Source organism: Mauremys reevesii, linkage group 25, assembly GCF_016161935.1.
Source record: "Mauremys reevesii isolate NIE-2019 linkage group 25, ASM1616193v1, whole genome shotgun sequence".
Classification (NCBI taxonomy): Eukaryota; Metazoa; Chordata; order Testudines; family Geoemydidae; genus Mauremys; species Mauremys reevesii.
In genome coordinates, this window is record NC_052647.1 from 2,412,949 (window position 1) to 2,426,506 (window position 13,558).

The following is a 13,558-nucleotide window of genomic DNA, read 5'->3' on the forward strand; positions in this document are numbered from 1 at the left end:
TGTCTCCTGTTTTTCATGACTTTTCAAAGATAATGGCTAATGGCTCAGATATCGCCTCATTCAGCTCCTTGATTATTCTAGGATGCATTTAATCAGGCCCTTGTGATTTGAAGACAACTAACTTGTCTAACGGTACGTCTGTACTACCCACCAGATTGGCGGGTAGTAATCAATCTGTCGGGGATCAATTTATCGCGTCTCATCTAGACGCAATAAATTGATCTGCAAATCGATGCCCGTACTCCACCTTGGCAAGAGGAGAAAGCAGCGTCAACGGGGGAGGCCACGGCAGTCGACTCGCCGCTGTGAGGACGGCCAGGTAAGTCGAACTAAGATGCGTCGACTTTAGCTATGCAAATAGCATAGCTGAAGTTGCATATCTTAGATCGATTTCCCCCCTTCCCCCAGTGTAGACCAGCCCTTAGTAATTTTTGACTTGTTCTTTCCCTATTTTAGAATGATTCTACCTAATTTCACTGGCATTCACTATGTTAGACGTCCAATTGCCACCAACCTTCTTGGTGAAAACCGAAACAAAAAAGTCATTAAGTCTGCCATTTCCACATTTTCTGCACCTCCTGTCCCCCTTCTCCCATGTAGCCCTGCACTCTCTTCCCCCTATCCCCATGTGCCTGTGCCCTCACTCAGCCCCCTTCCCTCATGTGGCCCTGCACCTCCACTCCCATTCAATCTGTCCTCCCCCACTATCCCGTATGATGCCCTGTGTGTTACCTCCAGCAGCCCTATGTACCCCACGCTGTCAGTATCCCATAACCTGTCTCCTGACCTGGCCCGACAAGTGCTGTGAAGAACGCACTGCAGGTTCTTTCTCTGCCCTATGGTATCTGGGGCTGGCTGGGAGCAGCTACTCTGTTCTAGTGCCACAGCACACTCTGGTGAGCAAAAGGCAGAACTTCCTGGCAGAAGCTATTTTCTGCATAAAAAATTAAAAATATGCACAGCACATGAATTACGCGCACATGCAGTGGCACAGTATTCCCCCAGGTGTACTATATATAAATATATCAAATGTTATATTTTAATTTATTCTTTCATCTCCCCCCTTCAAATAGAATTATTTTTTTTTAGTGAAAGAAGCCTATCATGACTGCAGAATTGTGGTTTGAGGGCATCTAATAAAGTATTGTAAGACAATTCCCAGTTATTACTCTCACTTGATATATTCCAATACATTTTTTGTTAGAAAGTTTTCTATAATGTTTAGAAAATAATTCTTCTTCCACAAACACCCACCCCTCTCCCACTCCATGCAAGAGCATCCACATCTCACCCTTCCCCGGACCCTTCCTACTTGGCTGACTGCTATCTGTTTAAAGAAACAGTGCACATGTCCTCATAGCCACTCACTTTTTTTACCCTATATAAAAGCATCTTTTAAAAGATTTAATGTTTATAAACAAATTGTAGAGGCCAGGTGAGTCACCAGCTTCCTCATCTCCTAGCCCTGAACTGATTCCCTTGTGTTATCGAGTCTCAAAAGTATAACAGTGGCCAGCTCTTGCAATATTGTGCATTTTTAAAGCTTTCTCCGGATCTCCTGGTATCTGGCAGGAATCTTATGAATTTTTGCCCTTGCTCAAAATAGCCAACATACCATTTCTTGCAATGGGACCGAAGCTACAGGCTCCTCGCTGTCAAATTGGTTGCCATTTACATATAGCCTTTGCAGGTCTAGGAGGTAGGGTTACCTCCTGGCTGGTATTTGACCGGCTTGGCTGGTTTTGTATGGATTTGCTAGTTGCCAGAAAAATAATTTAAGCTGCCAAGTTTGTTTATGTGGGTCTAAAGATTTGCATTATCATCACAATAATGGGATATCTAATGTTAAAAGCTTGTGTCCAGCTAAAGATACTGCAGTGTTCCCACTTCCACAGTTTAAGCAATAACAGATCAGAACTGTTGAAAATATAGCTTCTGTCTGTCCACCAACATACAAGTGCCCTTTTGGTGTATGTGTGAGAGAGGGTTTGAGTCACATGAGAGCGAGGAGGTGTGCAATGTTATCAATCTTATCTCTGTGTTCTCTCTCTCTAGATACTATAAGTGACTGTTGAAGTGGGGATTGCGGAGTTGCCTTGTGGTTGGGGTTGTGGTAGACTTGCCTTGTGGGGCGGGAGGGGTGTGCTGGTTTTTTTGCATTTCAAGAGTGGTAACTCTAGGTGGAGGTGAGGCTGCCCCAGTCAACATGGCTGCCTCCTCCCATTATTTTCAATGAGACTGAAGACTGGCTGACCTCAGAAGATGGCTGCCACCTGGACTCTATATTTAAGAAATGAAACTGGGAACTGGTGGGGAATCGGGGGGGAGGGAGCAGAGAAGGTAGACTGGGGGTCTAGTGAATGGGAAGCAGGGAGATGGAGAGAGGCTAGGTGGATGGGGAAGATGACAGGAGAATACTAGGGGAGGATGTGGGAGGAATATTAGGGCAGCTCTTGTACCCCAGGAGCTAGCAGAAGGAAGTCCCTTCCAAGAGGCCAGCAGTAAGGATGCATTTTTGGGATGCTTTTAGGGTGAATTTACACCTGAAATGCGCGCTCTCAAAACTTGTGGGCAGGTAGCTTCCCATGTCTTCTATTACATTTATGCTCTTTGAGAGGAAGGGAGGGTGTCAAGGGTTACAGTGGTACACTGGGATTCAGGAGGCCTGGCTTCAATTCCCTACTCTGGCACACAACTCCTTGTGTGACTTTTGGGAGAGTCACTTAGTCTTTGCCTCAGTTCCCCCTTCTGTACAATGGGATAACAGCCCTGCTCTGTCTCCCTGGCATGTTGTGAGGATAAATACATTAAAGATTGTGATGTGCTGGGATATTGTGATAATGGAGCCAGAGAAGTACCTTAAATAGAATGTATTTAATTTATCCAAGGGAAGGTTAAGGGTTGACTTTCAGTCTCTTAAAAACTTACACAGGGAGAAGATTTTTAATAACAGACAACTCTAATCTAGCAGACAAATGCATAATGAGCTCTAATGGTTGGATGCTGAAACTAGACAATTTCAGATTACAAATAAGGTATATATTAACAGTGAGTGTGATTAACCATTGGAATAGTTTATCTAGGACCATGGTGGATTCTCCATCATTTGCAGACTCTATCTCAGAATGGGAGGGCTTTCTAAAAGATCTGCTGTAGCTCAACCAGAAGTTATGGGCTTGATGTAGGAATCACTGATGAGGTTATCTGGAAGTCAGACTAGATGAATCTCATGGTCTCTTCTGGCCTTAAAATCTACAAAAGGCAGCAGACAAAAACAATAATATTGTTACAATAATCTCATAATTTTTAAGCCAATTTTGAGGGCGGTTTTGAGGTTTGACTCATGATTTTTGAATGCTACAGGGTTTGCATTACTGGAGTAGATTCCTTTTTGTTTAGAACTCTTCTTAGCAGGACAGTGTCCTGGCAATAAGGGTGTAGTTTCCATTTGGATCACACACAATTCAGCTCAGTTTGGAACCAGTGGAAATAACTGGTGCATCTCCTGTATCAAATAACTTGATCACTCTGATACACAGGATCTTGGGATGCAGCTGTTTCCAATTACATTAGCTGGTGTCCAATATTTTTCCTCTCCTAATTTTGTTAGGACTGGGTTTCCTGGCTTAAATGTGGGTGAGCTTCTCGCTGTATTCAGACAAATTAAAGCCTGAGATCTCTTAGATTTGGTGTCCCTCTGTTTCACATCCTTTTAAGTAGGGCCACTTAGGACAAAGATGTTAACTCTAAGGTTGGCAGTGCTGTTCTGATCTGTTGACTGAGCTGGGCTTACTGCAGTGATTAAGATTTGGGTTGCCCTAGAGCTCAGCAGAGCTAATAGGAGGTCTTTGCTAAGTGAATTCTACAGCAAATCTCTCTGCCAATCCATTCTCTTGTGGGAGGCAGGGCTGGTGCTACCATTTAGGCAGACTAGGCGGTTGCCTAGGGCGCCAAGATTTGGGGGCGCCAAAAAGCGGCACCTCCAAATTTGTTTTTTAAGTGTTTGAGCGGCCGCTGCCCTGGGAGGGAGAGGGAGTCTGAGCTGCCGCCGTCAGCCCAGGGATTCCCCTGGGTCAGCACGCCGCCGTCAGCCCAGGGGTTTCACCGCGCAGTCGCTGCTTCGCTTCTCCCGCCTCCCAGGCTTGCGGTGCCAATCAGCTGTTTGGCGCTGCAAGCCTGGGAGGAGAATTAGAGCAGGACAGCATGCTCGGAGAGGACGCGGAGCAGAGGTGAGCTAGGGTGAGGCAGTACCGTGGGGCTCCCCGGGCCAGGGGGCGGGGAGCTGCCACGGGGGGGTGCCTCAGGGCGGAGGGGGGGGCGGGGAGCTGCTGCGGGGCTGGGGGCGCGCAAGGTGGAAGTTTAGCCTAGGGCGCGAATCTTCCTTGCACCGGCCCTGATTGGGGGTGATGGTTGAAAGCAATATGCTTATCCCAAAAGCTTAGCATTCTGTGATGGGAAGTGGGTGTTCCACAGTCAATGACTGTTTCTTCTGAATGCCAAAATGAGAGAGAGAGAGAGAGAGAGAGAGATGTTTTACCTTGTGAGTGTAGTGAGAAGTAGTTCTGCAAATCTAGAAAAATTGTCACTGGCTGTCTTCTGTTCACCACAGGGGTAGCGCTATTTTGTTCTCCTTCAGGGCCTATACTGTAATGCTCTGCTATGTGAGGTTGCATGAGTTGTGTGTGTGGCATTTTGGAAAAAATCCTAGGACGCCACCTTGGGTTTTAGACCCTGCCCTATCCTGAGCCAGTGTATACATTCAGCTCACAACCAGCACTTTGTGATAACTCACATATCCTTCCCAGTGTCATAGGCACTGATTCTGTGGGTGCTTAGGGCAGCCAGCACCCGCATCTTCCTCCCAGCACCTCTTGTCCGCCACAATCAGTTGTTCCGTGGCATGCAGGAGGCATTGGGTTTAGGAGGAGGAGTCGGGACAGGGTGCACTCGGGGGAGGGGGTGGAACTGGACAGGAAGAGGCAGGGCAGGAGTGGGACAGGAAGAGGTGAGGTGGAGGGCTTCAGAGAAGGGGTGGGGGCAGGACCTAGGGAGAAGCAGGGGGTTGAGCACCCCCAGGGCCTGGAGGAAGCTGACGCCTGTGCCCAGTGTTTTCCTGGGGGGATAATGGGACAACAGTATGACTGCCACAGGTCATGCTTCAGGTTCAGAGAGTTCCTTTCTCATTGCATAGACATCACAGTTGGATGTGGGACCCTGATAAATAACGGGGTCAGCCATGTCTTGTAAACTTGAATATAGTTTATAACCGTGGAATAGCACTAGTGGCTTCATTAATCAGTTCCAATTTCTGGGCTGAGGCTGGCAGGCCATTCAGACTGACCCCAATGTGCGCTTCTGTAGCATTCCAGGCTTCTAGGGGCTTGTAAGATATTGGCCACCACTAGGGACTTTGCTGGTGCCTGTTCTGATGTATATCTCAAATATGTAAGTAGTCTCTGGCATCTAAGCGATACCTTCTCCAAGACTTTGCCATTTCTTAATGTTATGAGTGGCTCTTGGTCAGTCATAAGTCTGAAATCAGGATCCTCCAGATGTCTTGCGAACCTATGTGCTGTTCACTAGATGTATTTTTTATTTATTTGGACATACCTGAAAGCCATCTGGAGCAATTTGTCCTGAGTGTCCAGTCATTCCTGTGTAGCTGGAATAGCACCCTCTGAGACTATAGCTGTTGATATCCACTGAGATGGCTGTGGCTTTGTAAACACTGGAAATATTGAATAGTACCAGGGTTCCACAGAGGTCAGTTGTGGGTCTGGTACTAATCAATATTTTCGTTAATGATTTAATGACTTGAATAATAGAGTGAAGAGTGTGTTTATAAAATTTGCAGATGACATGAAGCTGAGAGGGGTTGCAGGCACTGTGGAGGACAGAATTCAACAAATGACCTCAACAAATTATAAAAAGTAACTCCTCACTTAAAGTCATCCTCGTTAACGTTGTTTCATTGTTACGGTGCTGATGAATTAGGGAACATGCTCATTTAAAGTTGTGCAATGCGCCCTTCTAACATCGTTTGGCAGCCGCCTGCTTTGTCCACTGCTTGCAGGAAGAGCAGCCCATTGCAGCTAGCTGGTGGGGGCTTCTAACCAGGGTGGACCGGCAGCCTCCCTATCAGCTCCCGCTATCGGCTTCCTGCTCCCTTAAGTTCCCTGTGCTGCAGCCGCCCAGCAGGCTATCAAGGCAGTTCAGCTGTCCCTCCCCCCCACTGCCATGTGCTGCTCCTGCCCTTTGCCTTGGAGCTGCTCCCAGACACTCCTGCTTGCTGTGCAGAGGGGAAAGGGGGGGGGTTAATGTCAGGGTGTCCCCCTCCCCCTTGTTCCTGCACCCCGCTTACCCCTTCTCCATATAGAGCAGAGAGGGGACATGGACGGAGAGAGACAGAGAGGGCTTGGGGCAGCAACTGCTGTCTCAACTTCCTGATCCACTTAAAAAGACAATGCACTTAAGAGTGGGTCAGCTTACTTAAAGGGGCAATGTGCATCTCTCTCTCTCCCCCACACACAAGGTGTGTGTGTGTGTCTGTCTGCTATGCTGCCTCTCCTCCCTTGTGTTCGTGCTGCCTTGTATGAGAGGCTACATTAACAACAATGTGTTAACCCTTGAGGGCTCAGTTCATAATTTAGCAGCAAGACATTCCCTGGGAAATATCCCTCTCTCTTCCACCCTCTAACTTCCCCACCTCAACCAAGCTTCACAGTCATCAGAGCTGTGAACAGTATTAAATTGTTTGTTTAAAACATATACTGTGTGTATATCTATGTAATATATAGCTTTTTGTCTGGTGAAAAAAAGCCCCTAGAACCTAACCCCCCTTCCCCCAATTTACATTAATTCTTATGGGGAAATTGGATTCACTTAACATCATTTCACTTAGTTGCATTTTTCAGGAACATAACTAAAACCTTAAGTGAGGAGTTACTGTAATTGGATGGGGCAGGGGTCTCCTGACCTGGCTGCCTCAACCTCGGGGCATGCTTCTCCTAAGGAAAGGAAGTCTTTGGAGCCCACTGGGAAGAGTCTCAGAAAGAAGAATGCACTCTCTCACTCTAAGGAGCCAACTCCAAAAAAGGCCAGGTCCCCGTCAAGGTCCTCCAGCTCAAAGGATATTGTTGAGGCCAAGGACTCTTTCCCCAGTCCTGGCAGGCCTGTGAACCCCTGAGCTCCAAGCACAAGAAGCACAGCTCCAATAGAGCAGAGGTTCTCAAATCGCGGGGCATGGAATGTATTCTGGGGAGGCATGAGAAGCTTTAGGGGGGAAAAAAACTTACTGTGCACATTCAGAGCTGAGTGGCCAGAGAGCAGCAGATGCTGGCTGGGTGCCCAGCTCTGAAGGCAGCTATCACCACCATCAGCAGCGGAGAAGTAAGGGAGGCATGGTATGGTATTGCCATCCTTATGCACTGCTGCTGACAGTGGCACTTCCTTCAGAGCTGGGTGCTCTCCGCTCTGACTTCAGAGCTGGACAGCCAGAGAGAGGTGGCTGCTGGCCAGGCACCGGGGGAGGGGGTGTAAACTACTACAGACACAAAGAAGAGGGGTGCGATCAAATAAGTTTGCGAACCACTGCAATAGGGCACTGCTACCCTCCACCGGTAAGGAAAGTAAGCACAGGGTACCATTGAGTTCAGTCTTGCCATCAGCACCAAGGCATCCCACTCAGCTCTTGGTGCCATTGTGTACCTTAACCCAGCTATCAGTACCAATGCAAGCAGTTCAGATGTGGGTGCCTGTGCAAGCAGTATCCTCAGTACTGATCAAGACACAGCGCCAGACATCTACAATGCCAGCAGTACACTCATCATAGTCAATACCATCAGCTTCAGCTATGGTGACCTAGGCTACAGCATTGACACCAGGGTCCTTTCTGGTACCACAGGAATTCCAATACTCGAGGGACCTCTCTGTGTCAGATGAACCAGTCCCCGTTGCTGACTGGTACCAAACATCTCTTGATACTGAGCCATCAGTCTCCACGCAGCCATCCTGTGGCACAGGATTCTCCTCCATCTTCAATAGCTGCTTCACCATAGGAGGATGTGGAGAAAAGAAGACTCATAATTGGTCTCCTTGATTTCAGGGAGGAGTTCGCCTACATTCCCCTTTGGGAATCTGCTTTTGACCAGTCACAGGGAGGACCATGCAGATCACTAAGTATGGTGGAAACAGCATTGCATGCCACTCCTGCTTCATTATGGACTCCTGCAATAGCCATATTGGGACCCAGTACCATCCCTCAGGGGACCCGGGTTTCACATCCTCCCCATCCCCATCCACCATTTGAGGAGCAGGAGGTTAGACTAGATAAAGAAACCACTCGAGACTCCCATCTCATTATTGTCTCTGGATGAGGTGGTTGTGCCGCCAGCAACTTCAGGCAGTTTCAGGACCTCATTAGAAGGGTAGCGGACACTCTGCAAATCCCTCTGGAGGAGGTCAAGGATTCACAACACAAGCTGGATCTCTTGCAGTTCACAGTGACGCTACCTATTATTGAGGATCTCCTGGACCCAGCTAAGATAGTGTGGCCAACACCTGCCACTATTCCACCAACATGCAGAAATGGGAAATAAGAAATATTATGAGCCCCTTAAGGAGTCTAACTTTTTATTTTCCCATCCCCCACTTAACTCCTTAATGGTGGATGCAGCAATAAGCAGAACTTTTCAAGATCTATCCCCTATGACAAGGACCAAAAGCGACCGGATCTCTCTGGACAAAAGTCATACTCGTCTGCAACCCTCCAGTTCCAGATCACAAACTGTCAGGTGGTCATGGCCAAATGCAACTTTACTAATTACAACAAGCCCATGACTTGTATTGAACAGCTGCCGTGTGACTGCAGGGAGCAATTCAATTCCATAGTCGCAGCAAATCAGCTATTTGCCTGTACAGTTCTCCTAGTGTCCCTAGATGCTGTGGACCCTGCTGCCAGATCCATCTTCACCGTGGTAGTTAGACACACGGCATCATGGTTCCAACTTTGGGGGTTTCCGAGAGAAGTTCAGAACACAGTAGAGGACCTCCCCTTTGGTCATAAGCTTTTCTCAGAGACCTTGAACAATTCCCTTCACACGCTGAAGGACTCCAGGACTATCCTACGTTCCCTGGGCATTTACACACCTATGAACAAGGAACATTTTATACAGACGGTCCAGAGGTCACACCTTGCTCAATTCTTGGGATATCATAGACCAATGGAACCCCTCCCAGAAAGAGAGAGAAGTTTAGAGGAAGAGGGTTGCCCAAGAACCCTCCACAACCACCCAGGTGTCAAATAAACAGTAGTCTTGATGGGTTGGCCAAAGGTTCAAAGTCTCCCACTCCTCTGGATTTACAGTGGGGCCCTTTAGCCCACCTCCCCCTTCCCCCTTCTGAGGACTGCCTTGTCCATTTCCCCCAGGCTTGGGAGAAGGTTACCACAGACCAATGGGTCTTGGAGGTCATAACAACGGGCTATACTATTCATTTTATGTCACTCCCTCCTTTCCATCCCACCTTTCATGTCCCTCTCTAGGGAACCCTCTCACAAGCTTCTACTGAAGCAAGAGTGAGAGAAACTCTCCTGTAATTAGGAGCTATAGAACCAGTCCCTTCCTTTCACGGGGACAAGGGGTGCTACTCAGAATAGTTCCTGGTGCCAAAGAAGGATGGAGGGTGGAGGCTGATCTGAGATTTAAGACTGTTGAACAAGTTTGTAAAGCCTCAAAAGCAGAATGGTGACTCTAGCAACTATAATTCCTTTACTGGAGGAATGGGATTTGTTTCGGCCCTCAATCTACAAAACACCTACTTCCATGTATCTATATACCCGCTGCACAAGAAATACATATGATTCGTGTGATTGGCTGGACTAGCCCTGGAGGTCCCCTGCTGAAGGCCTCGTGGCCCTTCCTCACCCCGCCCCAGAAAAGAGCAGAGAAGTCCTCCAGGCAGCATAGAGTGGCTACAGGGGAGCAGCCAATCAGAGGGGCTGGTGTAGCAACCAATGATGGGTCAGAAGGACCATATAAAAGGAAGTAGCAGGGGCAGAGCAGGCAGTTGCTGCCTGGAACTCAAAGAGGGAGGACCATGGACAGCTACTGCATGCAGGACTGAGCCCAGGGAAGGCTGCTGAAAACTGGGTGCCTGGCTGGCTGGAAGAGCAGCAGGACCATGAACAGGTTAGTGCAGGCAGTCTGAGTGCAGTGGACTGAGCCCAGAACCTAGCCAGGTTAGGCAAGAGTACCGTGATGGGCCCTGCTAGTCTGGCTTAAGACTGAGCCCAGGGAGGGCTGCTGAAAGAACACCAATTGAGAGTACTGAGATGAGCCCCTGTTGGGTTGTTAAAGAAGGCAGTGTCTCTGGGGACGAAGCCTTGGTGCTACAGCCCCATACCAAGGCTGTGAGAAAGAACTAGACACTGTATACCCCAAAAGAGGGACAGTGTGTATGATTTGGCCGAAGGGCTGCATCACTGAAGACCTGCTGACAAACCATCAGCCCGGGGACATCCATGAGAGGTGGTGCCACTGAGTGGGCCTGTATTTCTGTCAGTGTAGTTTCTCTTGACCAGTGAAAGTGCCTTGTTTAAAATCCCAACATCTCAACAATCTCTTGTGTGCTGTTCCTTGCTGACAACAAGGTCGCAGTGCTCTGTGCATTCACACAGGCCTGTTTTTATAAAGGCTTTCTTGCTTTCTCTGGGTTTCCGCATCCTTTGGGAAAAGCACATACTAGTGTATTGTATTCCTTTTGGAATGAAATGCTCAACAGTCTCTTCTTCTTAGAGTACTGTCCCTATGGGTGCTCCACTCTAAGTGCGCTTGTGTCCCTGTGCTGCTGATCAGAGAACTTTTGGAAGCAGTTTCTATTCAGCCTGCACATGTGCTGTTCCCGCCCCTCCCCCCACCCCCACTCTGCCACAAGGCTAACCAGCGCTGCGCAGGCAAACCCCCCCTCAGTTCCTTCTCAACAGCCTTTAGCAAAAGAAAGAGCTTTTCTCTCTCTCTCTCTCTCTCTCTCAGAATTTGAATAGTTAATCCCTTTCTTAGTTTTAGAGTTTTCTTTAGTTTTCTCTTTTAAAAACAAAAACGTATTTTCCCCTTTTGGGGTCCATCCAGTTCACCGAGCTTTAAGAGGTGCCTCTCATGCAAGGAGGACATCCCTGTAGCAGACAAACATTCCCACTGCATCTGTTGCCTTGAAGAAAGCCACATTTCCCAAAAGTATGGTCTCTGCCAACAGCTCAGGTCCAGATCTCAGAAGGACCGAGAACTGAGACTAAAACTCCTCATCGAGGCAGCCCTTCAGCCATCCCTGGACCCACACCAGGAGTCACCCAGATGGCGCAATGCTTCCCGACAGCCCTTGACATCTAAGGACTATGGATCAAAGAAAACAGCCGCAAGTCCCCAGAGTGAGATGTGAGAGAGCCAGAAAAAATCATAGGCACATTCGGTATTATTGGTACCATCGGCACTGAGACACTCCAGACATGGTATTCATAGGTCATGAGGGTCTGAAGTGACAGGTACCCTCAACGTGCCTAAGGACCTGATGGGCATAGGCACTGAAGCAACAGTACCGACATACAAAGGCAAGGACAGAGACCACACCACCACCAAGCAGAAGCTGCCAGTATGAGCATTATCATCAGCATGGTCAACAGCAAGCCAGCCAACTTCTGAGCACTCAGTACAGCCCAGATCACCAATCCCTTCAGTGCTGTGGGCACCGAGTAGGACAGCACCACAAGAATTCAGACACTCTAAGGACCTCACAATATCTGAGATACCAGAGTCTCCCTTGCTGCTTGCTACTGGGCTCCAGTACAGAGTTGACTTTGGACATGGGACTCTCCATCAGTAGTGTGTCATGCACCTCTGTTTTCCAGTGGAGAATCTGATAGCGAACAGAAACAGGAGGAGGTTGTCTCCCATTATTCCTCCCACATTCTTATAATGCCCATTATCAACTTGGGGGCCCCCTCAGTCATACCCTTCGTCTGCTCCTCAACCACCATAGTATGGCCAACCATGGGCTCAACCACTGGGACCCCTTCCACCACCCCAGTGGACCTACTGGGATCCCTGGGTGGCATACAGGCTCCATGCCTCCCAAACATCTAGCATGGCCCACATGAGCCTTTGGGGTGCTCTCCCTCAGCCATGGTATGCAGAGCCACTGAATCTCCAGAAGAGATCACGGAGGAACAGGAGGTCGGATTTGAGGAGGAGGTCACACCACAGACTAACATCTTTCTCCTCTCCAGCTGAGGCAGTGATGCCCCCTCCGCCATCCCTAGCCAACAACTTCTGGCTATTTCAAGATCTAGCAACACAGTTTGCAAACACAGTGCAGATATCTCTTGAGGTGAAAGACACCCATCATAAACTCATGGACATTTTTGCACTCCTCCTCTTCCTGCAGAATACCCCTCCCCATCAATGAGACCCTTCTGGACCCAGCCAAGCTTGTATGGCAAACCCGGCATCAGTCAGATATGGCAAAGGGGCCAATAAGAAATATTTATTTTTTCCCATTTTCCCCCCAATTCAATTGTTGTGGATGCAGTAAACTCCCGGGGTTGCCAACACCAGGTGAAATTCACCCCCTTTGATAGGGATTCGAAGCACCTCAGCCTACTTGGGAGAAAGGCCTATTAATCCACCACACTATAATTCAGAATTTCAAACTATCAAGCTCTGACAGCAAAATACAACTACATCAATTAGGCCAAGCTGAACGCATTTATTGATCAGCTCCCGGAGTCACACTGCAAACAGTTTTGTGCCATTGCTAATGAAGGACAATTGGTGGCCAAGACAGCACTTCAATCAGCATTTGATGCAGCCAACACAGCAGCTTGGTTCATCTCTACAGCTGTGGCTCTTCTTTGTGCTTGCTCATGTCCATTCCAATATAGGGGTGTGCTTACCCCAAGCACTGCCGCCACTGGAAAGTGTTTTTCACTCAGTGGTATCCATCAGGTCGGTTCTGATGCCCCCTGGAGTTGTGCTCTCATAGCGCTGATATAAAGGTCCCTGCCAACCCATCACCCCCCCCCCCCCCCCCCACACACACACACACCACAGTTCTTTCTTACCGCTCATTACGGTTACTGGAACTGCTTTTCATCCTTGGTTCTGCAAGTATTCCCTAGTGGAATCTCTCTCTACTCTTGTTTCTATATAGTTTATTGCAGTTTAGAAGTAAGTTTCAGTTATTAGTTGTTAGTTACTTAGTGGGGTTCGCTAACTGGGATTAACCTCCCTTTCCCCCCGGCATTGGGACATGCCTCAATCTCCAGGCTTTAAGCCTTGTGATTCCTGTCACAAGCCTATATCTGTGAGTGACCCCCACTCCAGCTGCCTTATGTGCCTGGGGGAAGCTCACGTGTGAGAGTGGTGCAAGATTTGTAAGGAATTTAAGGATTAGGAAGCTAGACTTTGCTCTGCCCTCATGGAGGCAGCGCTCCGACCTCCATCAGAGCCAGCACACTTGGACCCGTGCCTGACTACCTCAGTGAGGAGTGCCCTGGCCTTACTTCAAG

General features: G+C 48.4%; 1 protein-coding gene across 7 annotated transcripts in view; it reads left to right on the forward strand.

Annotated features, from left to right (window-relative positions):
* WIZ (WIZ zinc finger) overlaps window positions 1-13,558 on the forward strand; it is a 151,894-nt gene that overhangs the window by 111,435 nt on the left and 26,901 nt on the right. Inside the window, exon 1 of one of the 7 annotated variants that reach the window (XM_039513953.1) lies at window positions 10,166-10,187. The exons of the other annotated variants lie outside the window; for them this stretch is intronic. The gene's annotated coding sequence lies outside the window, so the exon portion shown is untranslated. Of the gene's footprint in view, window positions 1-10,165; window positions 10,188-13,558 lie in introns of those variants that run through there. 7 annotated transcript variants of the gene reach the window in all.